The sequence below is a fragment of the Cyclopterus lumpus genome, chromosome 10 (assembly GCF_009769545.1).
Source record: "Cyclopterus lumpus isolate fCycLum1 chromosome 10, fCycLum1.pri, whole genome shotgun sequence".
Classification (NCBI taxonomy): domain Eukaryota; kingdom Metazoa; phylum Chordata; class Actinopteri; order Perciformes; family Cyclopteridae; genus Cyclopterus; species Cyclopterus lumpus.
In genome coordinates, this window is record NC_046975.1 from 1,522,207 (window position 1) to 1,543,260 (window position 21,054).

The 21,054-nt window shown below is 43.0% G+C and overlaps 2 non-coding genes across 2 annotated transcripts; both read left to right on the top strand.

The window, feature by feature from the left end:
* Positions 1-20,449: 20,449 nt before the first annotated feature.
* On the top strand, positions 20,450-20,522 carry trnap-agg. Its single transcript has one exon. It is a non-coding gene; the product is annotated as a tRNA-Pro (tRNA).
* A 222-nt stretch (positions 20,523-20,744) lies between these two features.
* On the top strand, positions 20,745-20,816 carry trnap-agg. Its single transcript has one exon. It is a non-coding gene; the product is annotated as a tRNA-Pro (tRNA).
* Positions 20,817-21,054: the final 238 nt, after the last annotated feature.

Genomic DNA, 21,054 nt, shown 5'->3' on the forward strand with positions numbered 1-21,054 from the left:
GTTTGTCCTCTTGAAAATAAATCAGTAAGCTTGGCACATTTGGCAGCATCCTCCTCCAATGCCTTTCTTTTTTCAACCTGGCTTTTCCAGCCCCTCCTGCCCTCTTCCTCCCGTCCATCCTCCCTGACGCGTATCGCTGCGGTCGGGCCGGCCCAGCTATCCGTAGCCTATCTGAGACAACATTTTGGAAAAGACGGGCTACGGACCGAACCAACTCTATTTGGGAGGGGAGAACTTCCTCACATGGTACAACCCATGCAGAGGCTGCGGTGTCACAATGCGGAACGTGTGTCGCCCACTTTAAGAGAAGATGAACTAACGTGACAAATGTCAACGAATAAAATTCTCGACCGGCCCAGAAGTGAAGCGGCCCACCGGGAACTCTCCCGATTACCCACCCCGGGCCTGGTGTAGACACAGTAGAATAACAGACTGGAGCATAAAAGTCCGACATTTCCTCATTTTTTTTAAAACTCCGCTGACACTTCCGGGAGTCATGTGACAACAACAAAAGCATGTTTATCATTATGAGTAAATCAAAGGCAAAACCGTTAAGAGTTTAACACCAAGTACCCGAGATAACAGTAAACAAAATGCATGAAACTAATAATAATAAACAAAAGTACTTAATATTCATATAAATGGCGTAGGTTAACTTCCGTAGTTTTTTTGGGGGGGGGGCTGCAGCATGCCGGGGATTTCCGGCATGTGTGACTAGCTTGTGAATTCTTTTTGATGGAGCAATTTTCTGAGACGACAGAGCAGATGAATACACTCCGTTGTACTACATTCCCTGATATTACAGAAAATAACACCATGCAGAGCCAAGAATCAACAGCCTGTGTTGACCACTTGGACGCCATGCTAACAAGTGAAGAGGTGCCGGTCCACAGCTTCAGGAACGGTAAAGCTCCAGCAAATCGTTGGACAGCATGTAACGCAATAGGACCTGAGCCTTGTTCATCAACTCAGACGCCGGTCCACAGCTTCAAGAATGTTAAACCTCCACCAATTCCTTACGCAGCGTGGAACGACAGCTCTGAGAATGAAAATATGAAGAGAGAGTTTCTTCTGTTATTCGTGCAGCTGCTGGTTTCCCAGATAGTCAGGAATGTAATCATTGTTGAGAACATTACAAACCTAACTGAATGGCTGTTTGAAAAAACGTGGCTCGAAGTCCATGATTTTGATCTCACCCCAAAAACGTTTAAAAATCTTGATGAGGCAATTTTCCAGGATCTTTGTAAGAAGTACGTCTCTGCAGACTGGGTTATGTTGGCCTTTAAGCTACAGTTAGCAGAAACTGTGAACTGCATTGTCTTCGCCATCAAAGATCACCTGACGACACCACGGAAAAAGCGAATAGCCATCTGCCGGTTCTTCTCATCTGTGGGTAGAGCCATCTTCAAGATCAGCAGAAGCTTCTTGCGTACGTTAAGTTCCTGTACCTTTTGTATGTGTATTGAGCCAGTTTTACAGATTGTATTTTTTATTATAAGGTGTTTGTGTTTGATATAATAATAATTATTATTCTTCTTTAATTCGGTATTCAAGGCAATACATAGAGTTGCAGTAGGGTTTTCTCCCGGTGCTCCGGTTTTTCCCTCATTCAGTCAAATTCTTTAATTCTGTATTCAAGGCAATACATAGAGGTAAAGTAGGGTTTTCTCTCTCTATTAGGCAAGGTAACGCGTAGCTTGGCAGGATATAGGAGAGCCAAGAACGACGTGTCTGTGTTTATTTATTTGTCAATCGCACTGCATTTGTCTGTGTATTGCTTCACATGTGTGTGGATTTATGAGACTCCCCTGCCGCAAATGCAGGTTAACCTGCTCTACAATGGCCACAAGATTCGCCTTTATGATGACTACAGCCCGGACCTGTTGAAACGGTTGCATGGCGCAACTCTACCAGCAGGGCTACAAGCCGGCTCACCTATATCCTGCCAAGCTACGCGTTACCTTGTCTAATGGAGAGAGATGTATGGCTCCCGACTATCGCAGAAGCCACAAAATTTGTCCACGGTTTGCAGGTGGATAAACAACACGTAAGCGACTGAACTTTGCATTCGCTGAACTTTGCATTCACTGAGCGTAAGTGCCTTTCGTCTGTGTGTATCTTGCGCTGCTAACTATGCTTCATGTTGCTGTGTGTTATGGCAGCAGCTGGAAGTATGGGGAGGGGGGTGGGGTGGGGTGGGGTTTCGGGTTAATGTAATTTCAGTTAGTTTTATGTGTTTTCTGTGTATTTTCTTGTATCTTGCGTGCATGCTGCTCTTAAAACTTTATATGCCCAACTTAGTCAAGTGTTTTACCTCTCATCTCCGGTGCGGGGATGGGAACAGGCGTTGTCTCTGGCAGACAAATCAATGATTGGTATTTGCGCACACCCCCAAAAACACCCCACCACATGATGGCGAACACAAATACCCTGCGTACACCGGGTGGCGCTTTAAGATTTGTTAGTTGGAATGTTAAGGGTATGAACTGTCAAATGCAACACCTCAGAGAAAAGTGAAGTACGTGGAGTAGATACCTCTGGTAACTGACCGTTAGCTCAGGATGGTCAGTTTAGTTTATTTCCTCGGAAGGTGGGGAAGGACAAAGGGAAAGGTTGATTATTTTCAATACACTGTGTGGGTGGGTTTTGCAGATCGTGGTGATTTTAACGAGACCTGAAAACCGAGTGTATCGGGACACGAAAGTGTGCTGAGAATTCCTCGGAAGAAGGTTCTCGACCAGAATACATCTCTGTGGAGCATTAAAAGGGGATATAAGGGGAAATCATAGTCTATGGTACTAAGTGGGAAGGAGAAATAAAACAATATTTGTGGACTGGTGTTATAAGCCCCCAGCTAACGAGCGCTGAATCCCTCTGATTCAGTAGAAGCTTCTTGCTCGAGTTGGCTATTGAAGCTTTCTCCTGACCTCAGAGGATGTTAACAAATGAAATAAACTGGCTGGTGAAATAGCATCTGAGAAGACGGAGATGGGAGAAAGAGAAACATGTTTTTTTCCAGAAGGCCGTGTGTGCGTGTGAGAGAGACCTTGTGGGTGTAAATATATGACTAGATAGATACTAGATAGAAGTACTTTATTGATCCCCTAAGGGAAATTCAGGATCCAAGTAGCTCCAAACAACACACAAACAAATATACACATACACACTATTAAACTATTTAAAAAGATTGTCCAAAAAAATAAATAATTAAAACACACATTAATAGGAGTCCAGGCTGGGGGTGGAGGAGTAAGGGGGGGGCGCGCGTTGTGCAGAGGGCCAACATAGCCAATAGTCAGTGAAAAAAAGTGTCAGTGTAAACAGTAAGTAAGTAAGTTGGGGGCTGTGCAAAAGGCTAACATAGACAGTAAACATTGTTCCTAGTGAACTGTCTGTCAACTGAGGTTTTCTAGTGAGGTACCTTTGATTGACAGATTGTATTTATTGTACAGTTGTATGGCTCTGGGGATGAATGATTTACACAGTCTATCAGCGAGCGCAGTCTCCAGCTGATCACTCTTCTGTCGAGTGATAGTACCGTAGAGTGGATGGCTTTCATTGTCCATGATGGTGAGCAGTTTGGTGAGGGTCCTTTTGTTGGTGACTGAAGTGATGCACTCCAGTTCAGCACCAACCACAGAGCCAGCTTTCTTCACCAGCCTATCCAGTCGCCCTGCATCCTTCTTCTTAGTGCTTCCTCCCAAGCACACCACCGCGTAGAAGAGGACGCTGGCGACGACAGACTGGTAAAACATCCCAAGGAGTTTGCTGCAGACGTTGAATGACCGCAGCCTCCTCAGAAAGTACAGCCGGCTCTGCCCTTTCTTGTAGATTGCGTCCGTGTTGGCAGACCAGTCCAGTTTATTGTCCAGAATTACCCCAAGGTACTTGTATGTGCCTACCACCTCCACATTGACCCCCTCAATGGAGACTGGTAGCATAGTGGGTTTATACCTGCTAAAATCCACCACCATTTCCTTGGTCTTAGCAGTGTTGAGTTGTAAGTGGTTGTGTTTGCACCATTGAACAAAGTCCTCAACCAGACTCTCGTACTCCCCCTCCTGGCCATCCCTGATACACCCCACAATTGCTGTGTCGTCCGAAAACTTCTGCATGTGACAAGACTCTGTATTGTAACAGAAGTCAGAAGTGTACAGGGTGAACAGAGCAGGGGAGAGCACAGTTCCCTGTGGTGCTCCGGTGCTGCAGACCAAAGTGTCGGACAGGCAGTCCTTCAGTCTCCCAGTCTGAGGGGTTGGATGGTGTTAAAAGCACTCGAGAAATCGAAGAACATGATTCTCACAGCACTTTTCCCCTTGTCCAAGTGAGTATACGTCCTATGCAGCAGGTATGTGATTGCATCGTCCACTCAACTATCTTCTCCTGGTATGCGAACTGTAGTGGGTCCAGTGCGTGTCGTACCTGAGGTCTGAGTATGTGCAGTAGCAGTCTCTCCATTGTTTTCATTATGTGTGACGTGAGGGCTACCGGGCGGAAGTCGTTGAGTTCAGTTGTTCCCAATTCTGCTACAGTAACTCCGGCAGCTTTCTCTTTTTGCTCTCCGAATTGTTCTCCGAACTCTTGCTTGTGCTTGTTTGTATTGTATTAAGTTCTGTGATCTTTTTAATAGCTTAAGAGCTTTGTTTCTTCCTTTCACTACTTTCCCACACTCATCTGTCCACCAGGGGACCACCTTTCTTTCCCTCCTTCCTTTACTTTTGGTTATTGTTTAGTTTGCCGCTTCCAGTATTGTAGATGTCATTCGAACCTCAATCCCATCAATATCTTTATTTAAGTCTATTCTATTCACTTCTTGCTCGCATATATATTTAAAAAGTTCCCATTTTGCCCTACTAAACACCCACTTACCCACCTTCTCTCCATGTTCCTTACTGCTTTGTATTGCTATTTTACAATTTATTGGAAAATGATCACTGCCCACTGACGTTTCCTCTTCTACCTCCCACTCACATATCCCTGCTAAACTCCTAGATACAATAGTTAGGTCTAGTACCGACATGTTCCCCGTGTGCACATCTAACCTAGTCCCTCTGCCATCATTTAAGCAAACCAAATTATTTCCTTCTAGTAACTCTTCTATTACCTCCCCGTTTACATCTGTTCTTATTCCACCCCATAACGTCTCCACCCCTATGTGCATTGAAATCCCCACATACCACCACCTTGCTGCCACCTATACTTTCCATTTGTGCCAGCCTATTCACCTCAAATTTTTTACAGGGATTATAAAAAATTAAAACTATGATCTCTCCTTCCCTTGTCCAGATCTCCAGTTACATATTCTAGCTCAGTCCCTATCTCTACTTCTCTAAATGTGATGTCTTCACTAACAAATGTGGCACATCCTCCTCCTTGACCACCCTCCCTATCACACCTAACACACGCATATCCAGCTAGTCTGAAATCAAAATTTGGATTTAACCATGTTTCCTGTATGCATATGACCTCTGGTTTACTAGAAAGATTTTCAACATATTTTTTGAATTCTTGTCCATTAGCCAACAAACTCCGAGCATTCCATTGTAGTAAATAAAGCATTGCGTATTAACCTACCCGTCCCCGGTTTGCTCTTGACTTGCATACTGAGATTATTTCTGACTTCCTCCCATGTTAGTCCTCTAATATCTAGATGGTGAATTGCTGCTTTAACGATTATCTGGATTCTCTCCATTTTTGATTTGACCTCCATTAAAGTGACAAGCTTCTTTAAGTCTATCATTACTTCACCCTCCTTTGACTGGTCTGGAGCTGCTGTCGATTGTTGTTGCCTTAGCTGCTCTATCAGTTCCTCCCCTCTGGCTAACCCTCTTCACTGCCTCTGCATATGTGATTTTATTCTGCACCCTCACCTGTTGTACTTCCCTCTCCTTTTTCAACACCTCACACCCATAATACGCCACACTGTGCTCCCCCCCCGCAGTTACAACACTTTGGAGCCCCTTGCTTGCACTGCCCGTACTCGTGGTCTTCCCCACACGTCGCACACCTCCTTCTGCCTTTAGACACTTTAGCTGTGTGGCCGAACCTTTGGCAATTGTAACACCTCATAGGCTTTGGAATAAACTCCCTCAAATAACTCAAGTAGCCTAAAGATACTTTATTTGTCAGTTCTTTTTCCTCAAACTCCAGCACAACGTAATCACTGTCCTTCCTCATCCCCTCTCGAGTTACCTGTAGCCTTCTGGCTCCTTTCACAGTGCCTCCTTTGAGGTTTGCTTTAATTTCTTCCATCGTGACTCCAACCGGCATCCCCCAAATCACTCCCTTACTCCACTCATTCCGTCTTTGGATACTACTAGTGCTCACTACTTTAAACCTCCCTATTTCTTTAATCCTGTCCGCTCGTACTCTTTGCTCTTCACTTCTACATACAATCAACAAATTTCCGTCCCTCAAAAGCCATGAGAATATCTCCAATCTGATTTTTCAACATCGTGGTTAGTTTCACCGGGCTCATGGTGGAAACCCCCCCCCCCCCCCCCTCTTCTCCGAACCTTAGAATAATCTTGAACTCCAATCCGTCCGGACACTCCGGTCCTCCACCCCTTTCCCCACTACTCCTGCATTTCTTTGAGCTTGACGAGCCAAATGCACCCTCTCTTTTCTCCCCCTTTCTCCCAATACCGTGGCTAATTTCCATGCTATCATCACTCTCCACTGCCTCCGAATCTCCCCACTCTGGTCCATTCCCAACACAGCTGCGCCGATCCGCCCTGGCTTCCTTTAGAAGTTTCCTCATTTTGGAAACTTCACTTTCCCGCCCTCCACCTGACAGACGTGTCTTTAAGACAGAATCCTCTATCAGGTTCCTACGCTTGTCTGGTTGTTTAGTTTTCACCATCCAATTCCAAGGAAATCAAGAGCTTTCGATGCTCGCTTAGTAGTTCGCGCTGAGATCAACAAACCCACTCTGACATGAGGCAGCTTATATAGCCTGCTACTAATTAGGCCCTCGACCCCACCACAGTATAGGTAATTCTGCCCCTCCCCTAAACACACATTTACCTATACCCTAATACATACATTTATATACACTCCTATCCTCTAATGTCAACAATCTGTCTGATCTCCATTGCCACCCTCGAGATCATACATATAAGCCGAAAAAGAGGGGAAACAACTTTACCTCAAAACAAAACCCCCCCTCTACTAAATACGACATGGTCTCTCCCGGAACCATAACTTGGTGCTCGGGTACCCCAGGGACTCTTTTAGATGAAACACCCTGGAGAGGAGACACAAGAGGTAATTTACATTAACATATTGAATCTTATTTGGCTCTACAGTTTATACTCATCTGGGTAATGGAGGGTCTCCTTTACACTGTCTGTGAAGTGTGTAACTTTTTCTGTTTTCCCTAACTAACAATTTATTCCAATTGCACCACACTTGCACGTCTAGACACTTATTTTACTTTTAGGATTTCTTTTTCTACATTTACATTTCCTTATATAGAGCCAGAGTCAGGACCTGATTCCTTTAACAATGTCAGAGTGATCTCCAACCACGACCCCACTCACAAACTTGTTGTGCTTGTTACAAGTCACGGCCTGAGGATATCGACAAGCTTAATTTCACTCGCGGTCGACGCGCCGTCTACTGGCGAAAGAATATCGGGGTTACGCGACAGACGGTAAAACGTAAGACTGGCGAAGCTCTGGTGGGGCAGAATGGATGATTATGACATCACACTTCTGCATGACACCATCCAGCAATGGGGACCTTGGTTCAAGGTCCTGCATTTGTACTCGCCACCAGGGGACCAAAACACATTGTACCTTTAACTACTCCCTGATACAAGAAGAGACTCGTGAGATCCTGTGGGAAGGCCTGGAACATGAGAGTGAGGTTCATGGAAACCCAACTATGAAGGCTTGAGGGGTCTATGCAGGGAAGCAAGGAGTAGCAGCGGCCGTAGAGTTGACACCGGAGTTGCAGGTTTGTTATGCACTCAGTGACACACACATCACAGTGTTGGTCCAGAGTGGGGGCGGACCAAAGAACATGGGTCCAATGGTGAAAGCAAGGATTGAGGCTACGGACTGGGTGCCCACACAGAATAAAAACATGCTAGGCCCTATCTGAGAACATGTACAGAATTGCACACACATCGGAGGTCCAGTTAGTCCCAGATACACACATGCTTAGCTGCACACATGGTAGAGAAAACACTGATCATGGGGACACTGACAACATGCTAGGCTTATTTCCAGACGCTTATTTCCAGAGCTGGTGTGGGACTGATTCCGATGGCTCCCGTTGAGATAGATTTGAAACCAGGGACGATTCCAATTTATCGTCACCAGTATAAGACGATAAAAAGGCTGTTGAAAGCAGGTGTAATGGAGAGGACGAGGTCCCCTTGGAATACGCCTATTAATCCGGTCTCTAAACCTGGAAAACCAGACTACAGAATGGTCCATGATCTGAGGTCAATAAAGAAGGTTGTAGTACCGACTCACTATGACACCCCCTAACCCATACACAATGTTGTGGGTCCAGACAAGCCATGGTTCTCCTGCATTGATTTGGCAAATGCATTTTTCTTAGATGTTGATGAAAAGGACGGATTTATGAATTCCGTCCTATTTCAAAAGGGGGATTGGAGTAATTAAAAATATGTTTGGTTAAGAGAGAGGAAGACAGAGCAGTAGAATGTTAGGGGAAGTCCAAGAGAGAGAGGAGAGAAGTGGACCGTTTAAAGCAGACTGGAAAGCTTATGGTATGTAGAGAGAGGAAGTGGAAAGAAGGGAAAATAAAAGAAGAATGAGGGAGAGAAAAAAGAAATAATAACACTGATGAAAGAATAGAGAAGAAAGGGAGTTTAAAAGAAAGAAAAAAAAGAAGCTGGCTCTCCAATCTCAACATCAGCGTCTGACTACCCGATATGCCTTTAGCAGGGGGTGCATGGACAGTTGTCTGCCACCTCTATAATGACCAAATAACACAGCCCCAGATGGATCTTTCACTAGGGCCTCAGACGGTCTCAGAGCAAGGTCCAATGAATTGGCAGTACACTCAGGCAAAGACACACCCCTGAACAATTGGTTAAATAATATGGTCGGTAAGTGGAAAGGCGTAATTATATCTGTGTTCCTTTCCATAGTTATAGTGATAGTAGTGATGGCCTTATGTAGATGTTGCTGCATCCCCTGTATTAGACAGTAATGCCTGAAGTGTATCACCACAGCAGTGGACTCCAAATTGCCGCCGTCATATCAAATGGCTCTGTTAGCAGAGGAGCTACAGTTGTTAGAGGAGGATGGCGAGGAGGGTATGGTAAGATTCGACATCGATGGATCCGAAGATGAGACCGAGTTAGAAACCTAATTTCTGTACAGATAACTCGCTAATGTTTGACCATATCCCATATATAAGCACACACGTAGAAGACGTGAGACTTCTGTGAGAGGGTGATGTTATAATGTTTTTGATTGTGCCATACTATGTGCTTAGAGGATTATCCAGTAGAATGAGAGGGTTACAAATACCTGCAGACAACAGTTCTCTAGTACAAGGGGTAGATTAAGATCCTGGATATAGGTGGGTTTTAGCTTAGCTTTTTATAATTTAGTTACGAGTTTTTAGGCTGTTACAGATTTCCACTCTGTTAAATAAGTCACACACACAGTTATGAACTGATGTTTTTAGGCTGTTAGAGATTTCCACTCTGTTAAATAAATAACACACATACCGGTAGTTATGAACTCATATAGCCCATTCTGGTAGCTTTATATTATTGTTTAGTTACATAATAAATTATGTAAAAAGGGGGATTGATAATATAAATGCTTGTATATTGTTATAATGTTATGCTTTTGTCAGGCTACTCCAGTTCAGAACAACAAATAGAAGATGATATTTGTGTCTGGGAATGTCTGCTTCTCGAGAATGAATAGCGCCTTCTCACAACACTCCGATATGTCATTGAATAGTCTAACCAAAATGTGGACTGGCTTATCCCCCTCCTCGATAGTTGCAGCACTACTATTTTTTTAAATATATATATATATATATATCATCATCAATTGTTGCGCAGTACTGCGTTTGTGTGCGTGTCTTTTATATTGTGATTGGGAGGAGGTTTCCTGTCATTCCATTCATGCGGCCAAAGTTAAAACCTTAGCAGCTGATTCAAAAGGGAGACGCACCAATGGGCCGCTCCGCTCTGCTGCACGTTATCCAGCGCTACCTGAGCAGGAAGTCGCTCTGAATGCCTGCGTGATGTCACATCCTGTCCCCTGGGTTCACAGCTATCAGCGCCTGCCTGCCTCTGCGGCACTCCCGTTTCTTTCTGGCTTCATTCATGGAGTTCCCCCCTGCTGTGCATTCTCAGGAAAGAGGGTGTTATATGTCAATTTTGTGTGCAGCGTAGAACAGGCAAAGTGCATGTGCTTTTCCTTATTGTTTTTTTTTTGGGGGGTGGGGGGGTTGTCGTGTTTTATAACACATTTTAATGACGGGGGACCCTATATTTCAGAGAGACAGAGTATTTATGTTCCTAGTTTAGTGCTTATGTTGCAGTTGCTATTCAGTATTTCAGATGCTTTTATTGCCTGTGAACACACCAAGACAGTCTATTAACAACTGCGTCACAACTTAACTGTCTGTGTGCCGCTGGACTAGCTTGCTTGCTTTTAGACAAGAATTACATTAATTGTGAACAGACAACCTGAAACTATACATGCTCACTCACACACACACACAACTGTTTACATCTGTCACTGGACACAACGTGTATGGAATATTACACGGGACAATGCAATTCTCAGGCCAGGTTACTGATGCTACAATGGCGCTAAAACGCTAGCTCGCGATTAGCATCCTTTAGCTAATTGCGCTAGCCTTAGTTAGCCGTCTTCTCTTTCAGTCCTAAACACTTAGCTAATAACTATCATAACATAGCACTGCAAAAGCCAGCGAAACATGAATCTATATGACGCGTGTGTACTTCTCTCACCTGTGAACACACCTAGACAGTCTATTAACAACTGCGTCACAAGTTAACTGTCTGTGTGCCACTGGTTTAACTTGCTTGCTTTTAGACAAGAATTACCGCGCCAGTCATGCCAAAACCCGCTACTGCCACCTGTTGGCGAACATGAGCATCGCCCTGCAGCTGCGTTGGGTGAAACAGGTTAGTTCTAAATTGCAACACAAAGCGTTTTAAATGATAATAACCATAAAATAAGGATGCATGGGCAAGGTACTAACACAATATAAAACAACAATTCTGACAACAATGTTATCCCTTAACATGTCCAGGGTGCCACACCCTCCCCTACTTAATAAGAATAAAAATAAAAAAATGCTGTTACCTTTTTCTTTCTTTTTCTTCATAACTCTATAAACACTTATTACTGTACTGACGGTGTCTGTACTTGAATAACCGGCACTGTTACATACATTTAAACCCATAGTAAAATTTAGTACTGCTCAATTGATACAAAATACGAAGTCTTGTTGAGAGTAACCGTTATTTCACCTTCAAGATACATAAACCTGTTCACCCCACAAGGATGAATTCTCTACTGTAACTAGACTCAATAATCAGCCAACACTTTAGTCTGTTACCACTCTTCCCTTGTTTACACATTGAGACACCATAGCATGTGTTTGTCACACTCCAATTTCAATTTGTGACACTAAAGCATGTTCTTTAAGTAGCTGTTCAGTAACTAAACTTTTTTTCACCTTTTAGAGTCTTAATTGTCCTTAACGTCTCTCAGTTCTTTATAGTCTCTAGCAGACTGTCTGTACCTCTGTGGATGCCCAAGGTCTCCAAAGTCTCTGAATGCAAAGTGCTGGGTTGCAAACCTCGATATGGTCCATACTAACTTGTCTGACAGTAGGTTGTCCCAGTGCATCATACATCAACCTCGTTGGCTGTCTCCGCTCTCTCTGAGGGTGATTATTCAGTGCCAGAGATGATGACCCTTGTTCTGTGTCAGAGTCTCTGTCTCCTTGTTTGTGTTGGTCTTCTTCATCCGAGGTTTGCTCACTCTGTTGTTCTTGTGGGTTGTGATGATCCTGTGTGGTCTGCAGCTCCCGTTCTTCCTCAGTTCCCACATCATGTAGGTCTGGTTCACAGTATGTTGCTTAACGTTCCCACACCTGTTCACAGGTCTCAGTGTCAGGAGTTGTAACCCTGCTGTCAAGGTTGCCTCGGTGTGAAAACCTCCACACCAGTTCACCTTCATCCTCACTCTCCAAGTCTGAGTCCTGAGGTTGTAGTAGCTGTTGTTGGGTTTTTCCTCTGTCTTGTCTCATGCTTCTCTTTCTTTTGTCTTGCTCTTTTCTTTCTGGTTTTTCCAGAGGCAGGCAGTGCACAGCGGAAGTAAAGCAGGACGTTATCAGTGCTACTGTGGAGAGTGCAGTGCTACAGAAGGGGAGCACATTTCATGAGACAACTGTAGTCAGCCAGAGTGCTATCAGGCTAGTGCAAGACACCACATCACTGTCAGTTGGAAAGTGTCTCTCGCAAGAGGACATCAAGTTGAGTCAGGAGCAAGATGCTGTGATTGGTCGCTTCCTACAATACAAAACCAGAGATTATCTGCCAAAAGGGCGCATCCTCAAAACAGAACCATCTGATGTCAAAATCTTGCTGAGACAATGGAGAAAACTGCACATAAACGGTGATGGAGTTCTTTACAGGAGAGCCAATGGCAGAGACCAGCTTCTCCTTCCCAAAGAGCACCATGACACTGTATTCAGAGAACTGCACAAAGAATTAGACATTACAGCATTAAAAAGGCATTTAACATGAATGGGGTGAAAACCATGTGGCCCACACCCTCAGGAAAGTATGAACGCAACAGGAATTTATTTGTTTATGTTTTTAATGTCTTTTAATATGGGCGTATACCACATATACAACTAGTACACACCCAGTGGCCACCCATCACATAACAAACTACAAGGTAAAGGGTCTGACGAAAGGGAACCTGTAAATCGTTTAATACTTAATACAAAGAGTCATTTGGTCCCGGTTGACAAAGAGTTAAATGAGCTCTCTCGTATCCCTTTTTGGAAAGAATGCCCTTGCATAAACAAAAAAGAGGGGCTTTTAGGAGAAGGAGACGAAATCTGACATAAAGAAGAAGGAAATAGATGGCTCTGCCAACAGATATGGTGTGCAGCACTTTTGTCATGCTCTTGCGTTAAACTTTTACTGTCTTCTGCCCTTTTTGATGGGGAAAGTCCCAGTCATAAAGAAGAGGAAGTGGAGAGAAGATGACTGCTTTCAAGGGATAATGTTGATCGAGCAGAATTTCCCTTTCGCAGACGAACGGAGCACTTTTCTTTTTACCTGCTCATTGTCTTGGAAGCCTTATCAAATGAATGAATTAACCTAACGCGGGCGCCCTCTCACAAGCCAAATGTTTCCCACTTCCCCTGCACCAGCCTCTTGTATGCAGTGGTAAATGCCTTTTTGAAAAACCCCCTTGGTTTACACAGCTGCTGTAAAATGTCCTTTAAAGGAAGTGTGCTGGCTGCTGAGCCAGCCGAGCAGCGAGCCAGCGGGGCTCACTGAGAGTGGTCTTCCTCTGGCGCAGCAGTCGGGATGCCCGGCTGTAACGACAGAGAGCGGCTTCTTCTATTTTTCCCGGTGCAATATGGCAGATTTGAATGAAACCATGTAATGGCAAGGAAACGTCATCCATTCATTGGCCGACAAGACGCGCTGCGAGAGAAGCAGCAGACTGGGCTAATAGAAAAGAACAATCAAATAACTATTACTACATTAACTGTTTTAACATTCTTTTGTTGTGGCCTTATGCTATTTGTGGGAAATTTATATACATTCACATTCTCATTTTTTTTTTAAAAGTCCAAAAACCTAATGGAGTGCTTCAGGCATGATGTATTGTTCTCTCAAACAAAAATGCAATGGGATTTTTTCACTGGATTTTTGGAGAATACGATGCGTAACAAAGTTTTTTTGTTCTGAAAAGATAATCTTCACAGATGCACAGCACTTTTATGACTTTTGAAACTCAATTGCCTGAAGTAAAAATAAGTTAACGTTAGACTGACTGATGTTTTGTAATTTGATATCGTAGAACAAAATGTTGAACTCTCTGTAGCTTGTGTTAATCGCAGACTTTTATCAGGCATCTAACCAAAAACCTATTCAATAAACCCAGTGACTTTGACACATGGAAATTAGAAATGCATTTTGCCATTGTACACTGAACAAGACAAGATCCCAGCATTTTCAATGGACATCTTTCTCAAAGTGCTTCCTGGTTCTCGAGCAGTCCAGACGCTTTTCTGCTTGCTCCTGCATTTTTTTCTGCTTTCTGCTTTTATTTCTCTTTCTTTTTTGTGAAAATCTACTTAATCTTCTCAACATGCCCGAAGGAGTATACAAACAAAAGTCTCCCTGTGAAAGCTGTCGGATATATCAACAATGTCAATATTAAATAAACTGAATAGCGTTGATTATACACGGCTATGTAGGCCTTTCATCTAACCAGATGACTACATAGTTCCTTCCATAAGTATGAGCAATTGGTAGAGTTTCATATTTTATCTTAATTCATGAAATAATTGTTTTTCCTTAACTTAAAATAAATAGAATTAGCTCAAGATCCACCAGCATGTCGCCATTTGCATCATTTGTGTTTTATTTAGTACACGTGTGCATTGTGACCTCATGATCATATAGGCTGGTCGTTAAACTAGACTAAGGCTACAGTGTTAGTCTGTATGTGGGTGAGCTTAAGGTGTGCATCATGTTTATAATCACATTTGTTTACCTGTCGTTCTTTGAACTCTTTGAAAAGTTCAGGGTGTCTGTCTGAAAGGTTGCTTTGCCATGTTTGACGTGTCCCTTGGTCTGAGCTTTGAAACAAGTTTTTGCAGACGGGTCTCTGTGTCAGTGGGCCTCACTGTCTGTGTGTCAGTGGGCCTCACTGTCTGTGTGTCAGTGGGCTTTCCTAAAAAAAAAAAAGTCCTTGACTAACCAGCAGAGAGTGTGTGTTTCCAGATTTCGCTTCTGGCACTCTTTTTTTTACAAAAAAAATCACAAAAGCTCCGGCACTTGACGCCATGTTGTCTCCCCAGCAGAGCGCTGCCTGTTAGTGTGTGAGCGCTGTGCAGTCCCACCCCCTTGCAGCCAAAGCGCTGGGTAGCATTAAAGTATCGATACTAAAAATATGCAAAACCGTATCGCTTGGAACGTACCGGTACCGCGGTACCTTTTTAGTATCGGTACACCGTGCAAGTCGTTAGTCAAGTCAGTCGTTAGTGTAGTAAGTCACAGACTCAGATCTCTTTTCCTAAACCAACAGTAAAATAAGTGGTTTTGTTGCCGAAACCTTACCTCCCTGTCGAGGTGGACATTATTTTCTGTATAAGACACGTATGCATGTAATGAGCCCTACACAATCCAAAACAGACACTAGAGGGGAACGTAGTCATTGTTTGAAGCTTAGTAGCACTGACTGGTGATTGACACTTTGGAGTGAGAATGTGTTGAGTATTGAAAGCACACCTACTAAGACTGTGGTTCAGGAGTCGCTTGGCCGTTCTCTTCTCGGTCAGATGCCAGCTTGGAGCCATGGCTTCATGAAGCGCTCTGTGCAGTTACAGTGATGCGACGGACGGATTCTTTAAAAGGAAGAGATACAACGATCACTGGCCATGTTCATAAAAAACTAGTCAAGTCAATTCCATGAAAGTGCTATACTGTTTGCTTTACATCAAAATAGACTGTAAAAGGATCAAAAGGAGTTAAGGAAACGTATAATGTAATACATTCAGCGCATAGTGTGTGTCTGCCATGTGAATATAATTACATGTTAACTATGAAGAACCGTGTACAAGTTTGATATCTAAATACCCGATTTAGAGCTCCGACATGTTGAAAACTGGTATGTTGGTGACACTTACTACAATTACTCAATGCTGTGGAGCAGTTCTGAATTGTGTAAAATGCATCAGAATAATCTTAATTATATTTAATAATGTTATTTATTGATGTACTGACAGACCAGTAAGTGTTAAAGATACAGAATGAAAGAACCAATAAATACTTACTCAAAACAACATAAGCGAGGGACTCAAAGCCAGTTAATCCACTCACTACCCCTCCAATTGATTGTCTTTGCCAGTGAGTTTGGCACCATCTTGCCAAGCACTCTTCATACGGTTTCTTTAACGGTCAACCCACCAAGAAGGCCAAAATAGGTGACCTGAAAGACAAAATTGAAAAAGAAACTAACCCCAAAACAATTAAGTATGATAAATTACGATAGTGTCAGTGAGTTATTTTTTACAACCTTCTAAATTTTGTAAAGCTCAGTAGTCATGTTGGAATACTAAAATAAAATAAGTCACAAACTAAAGGGTCAAATATAAATTAAAAACCATCAGTGGCAAGCCTCAATAGTAGTAGTCATGAAAGAAGATATATACATCATAGTATCATAAGGTCTCGACATGCAAAATGTTACTCTACCAATTTGTCATTAAAATCTGTATCCACAGATATGTTTGTCTCTACCTGACGAAGTTCTTCCAGAGTACACAGTGGACATCCTGACACAATTGGATAGTTCTGGCTGCGCTGGTCGGGTTCTGTAGCTGGAGAAGTAGGACTCTGCTGCTCCTTGATGATTTCTAACTGTGTCAGGATTTCACAAAGGATTGCTAAAAAATAGATCTAAAACACAAACCAATATGGCTCAATTATTTTAAGATACGGCATATACATTATATAACATATACTTAATAAAAACAACAACAGAAAAAAGACTGAATACTTTGTCCCAAACCAATTACCGCCAACTCTATTGTGTTTCTGTGTGTTGTGGAACACTTGTTTAATTGAGTTCAGCACCATCTACTGGTCTTTTTGGGTTGCAGTCAAAGGATGTAGCGATTTGATTTTAATATAACTTCTTTCGAATGTAAAGAAAATGATTAGTCAAGAAAACCATGTAAAGCGAGTCATCTTTAATTCGACATCTTTGGGTCCTCACGCTAGCCAAATAGTGTTCGTCAATTCAAGCATTATAGAAACCAACGTGTAGGACAGAATAATTGGTTTTAGCTTTATTTACTTTATGTCAAATAAGTTTGTGGTGTAGCTAAATGATGATAACACAACGTTCACATGAAGGCTGGCAAGATGTCATCAGACTTTGGGTCGACAGGGACTGTGGCACACTGTCTTCTGGTATAAGGTCAGAAGGAGGGTTTAGGCAGAGATAATGCTCAGAGAGAACGATTGTGGTAAGTGTTTGTACTCAGTGTGAGTTAAAATAAATAAATAATGCACATAAGCAGAATTGTATTGTGAAGTTGAAATACACCTATATGTTCACTACCAGAAAAAAAGCTCAATCAGAGTGGTTGTGATTGGTTGCTTTGCTAAGATGTGATGTTTTTTTAGGCACCCAGATAACACACTTGAACTGAAAATAAATATTTTCCTACTTAAACTTGTTTAGTTGTAAACAAAGTTTGCCTTGTTTTTCGGTGATTTTTTACCACACATTGTAAACCATTACGAATACAATATAGTTTTGGGGGTATTTAGAATCGTCAGAATCTTTGTGTATAGTTTCCATTAATTTATTCATCTTTAATACTTACGAATGAAAGCAGACTGACCTGTTGGTTGGAGTCTCTCCCATAGGACTTGAAGGTTGCGGACAGGGGAAGGTGAAGCAATAATGTTTGGGGCAGCGGGCAAGTGCGGTTGGGTGTCTTTTCTTTCCTTTAGAGTTTTCGGGGCTGCTCCATGTCGCTTTCACTGTCGGAGTACCATATTTGTGTGGTTCTGTTGAACAAAGGAACTTGTGTAAGGAATATAATGAATAACAAGAAGCTCTATATGAATTTAGTGTTTATCTAACATGGGTGACTACAGGTTCCCTTTGTTTTAAAACAAAAACAAACAAAAACGTTAGAGTGTTTCCAGACATTTAATGATAGTGGATCCTGATTTTCTACATAGATTAGAGGACTTAATGTCACCAGAGTACCGCTCAGTCATTGTGAACAGGTGCAAATACAAAAATAATTCAAACAAAGAAGACCTGGAATTGAAGGTAGTCACTGTGTAGCATACCTCTCTGACAGATGGTCTTGCATTTGACTGATTTTAGTTTTTATTAATAGTTCCCAAATCAACTTAAGAGCTGTGTACAAAGGCACAACATGTTATGTGTTAGCTTACCCTTCGTTAGCATTAATATAGCATACACACAAGTCCTTACAGTTAAGCTAATGTCCTTGAAACATACACTTCATTCATTACAAAGAAACTAACCTGACAGGGGAGTGCTAACACCTTTAATTTAGTCTTTGTTTTGTGTTTAAATCGGACATATTTGCCTTAATCCGCGCACAATGCAACTTCCTGTGTAACTCCGCGAACCGCATTCAAAATAAAGCATCTTCTTTCAAAACAGGAAACGAGACACATCTTGCTCAAGGCTGTCAAAAACATGAAACAAAAAAGAAACAGAATTGATTGACAAACAGTCAAAACACAAATGGGGTTACTTACACACTGGTCTATATTGATGGCAGCAAAACTGTAGTCTGGAAAGACAGAAATGACAAAATTGTAATATCTAAATGTTGTATTCTCATGTGACATTGATATTACAGTTTATACAATTCACAATAAGTCTCTGAGCTCTTGTATAAAGGTACTGCATTTTTATACATACATACACTTTTTATTTACAAGCCATTAAGGTGAAACACGGAGTGCATGCATGCATCAATAATGCCTCTGTATTCAATAGATTATTTTAGGACTATAAAGTGAAAAGAGAGCTCATATATACTATCTATTAATAGTAAAGAAAACAAATTAAGCCTGTAGGTTGCGGTAGCTAGCGGACTCCGCAGTATTGTGGCTGAGTGTCGACTGACTCGGCTGCCTTCCGGTTCGATGTGCCAGATGTGAGCCAGCTTTGGCCCATTTAATTTTTGACAAATCCGTCCCAGATGTAACGGGTCTATTCTGGGCCATGGCAGCCGGGTTTATCGGCAACCAGCACCGTGGGTTTCTGACAGAAAAAATAGGTAAAGCATATTTGAACAAATTGGACAGTGGGCTTGAAGAAAGTGTATTGATACTTAAAACACTTTAACTCTGGTGACCTGATTTGTAATTATAAAAAAAAAAAACACCATAAAGTAGTGGTTAATTAATCAGGATAGTATATAATTTTCCAACACTTTAGAACTAGATTTACACCACACGCTATCTATTATGTCAAGTAAAGTTCAAAGACAACGTTTCTGAACATTTAGTGAATGAGTGTGTATACACAACATGTTAGCTAGCACACACACCTGCTATCACCACCACCAATCTCCTCCTCTCCCGGCCCCCGCAGCCAAAGCCCCGGAGCGGAGGCTACGCCACCGACGCCGGCCCCCGCAGCCAAAGCCCCGGAGCTGGAGGCTACGCCACCGACGCCGGCCCCCGCAGCCAAATCCCCGGAGCCGGAGAAAACATGTTTATTATATTTCTGCTCTTAGCAGCATCAGTTGCAAGAGCTTTTTTTTTCTTTTTCCTCAGTTTTTCTGCACCGCCTTTTCGTTTTTTCTCCATTTTTGCTTTCTCTTCTCTCTCACAGATTGCTAATGATGTGTCATTAGCTCATCATTAAAGGTGATTGGCGAGGGGGGGTCTGGAAAATGCTGTGGGCGGGACTACTAGTCTGGGCCTATCATAGGGTCACTGGGCCTCTTATGCGTCTTTACATGCAAAAAAAAAAAGAAAGGTCAGCCACAGCCGGCCCATTTACTGACCGGCCCACCCGGAAAACTCCCGATACTCCCTATGGCCAATCCGGCCATGGTCCCCCCTCGACACCCGAACGACATGCACGGCATAGGGGCAGAGGGGCCCTAAACCTTGCAGGATTATCACGCGCAGGTCGGGCAGTACGCCAGCGAGCAGCCCTTGCAGATGTACTTGTTACACCCGTTTTAGAGTCCTTCTTCGAGGGGCAGATCTGACACCTCTTTTGCTTACTCGCCGTCGTGCCTCGGCGGCGCCCCCGGCCGGATCCTCGGGCCCGTCACGCTGAGCTCTGGTCCTCCGCGCGGCTTTCACGACGGCGGCGGACGCTTCCGTGCGGGGAAGACGCTCCCGTCTCTCCACGAACGGAGCCTGCTTTCTGCGTGGAAACGCAAACCAGATGAGCCCAAGATGAAGTTGGGCCTATGTAGACTGTTTAATTATGTGAGCAAACAAACTTAAAAATGTTAGCTTGACAATTCAGACTCTGTAGTGGCGACAGCTGTTATTGTCGCTCTGTACCAAAAATGTAACAGGTTTCTTGGCAGAAAACACTTTATGTTTCTTGCGAAGAAATGTTGACTCATTACACGCCCCTGACAATGGACGATTTCGTCAGGCAGACATCAAACTACATGGACTTTTATTGGCTCGTTGGTCTAGGGGTATGATTCTCGCTTAGGGTGCGAGATTTTCCCGGGTCCAAATCCCGGACGAGCCCAAGAGGAAGTTTGGCCTATGTAGACTTTTTTAATTATCTGAGAGCGAAAAGGTTAGCTAGACAATGTAGTGGCGACAGCTGTATTGTCGCTCTGTACCAAAAATGTAACAGGTTCTTGGCAGAAAACACTATTTTTCTTGCCAAGAAATGTTGACCTCATTAGCACGCCCCTGACAATGGAGGATTTCGTCAGGCAGACATCAAAACTACATGACTTTTATTGGCTCGTTGGTCTAGGGGTATGATTCTCGCTTAGGGTGCGAGAGGTCCCGGGTTCAAATCCCGGACGAGCCCAAGAAGAAGTTTGGCCTATGTAGACTGTTAAATTATGTGAGCAAACAAACTTAAAAATGTTAGCTTGACAATTCAGACTCTGTAGTGGGGACTGCTGTATTGTCGCTCTGTACCAAAAATGTAACAGGTTCTTGGCAGAAAACACTTTATTTTTCTTGCCAAGAAATGTTGACTCATTACACGCCCCTGACAATGGACGATTTCGTCAGGCAGACATCAAACTACATGGAGTTTTATT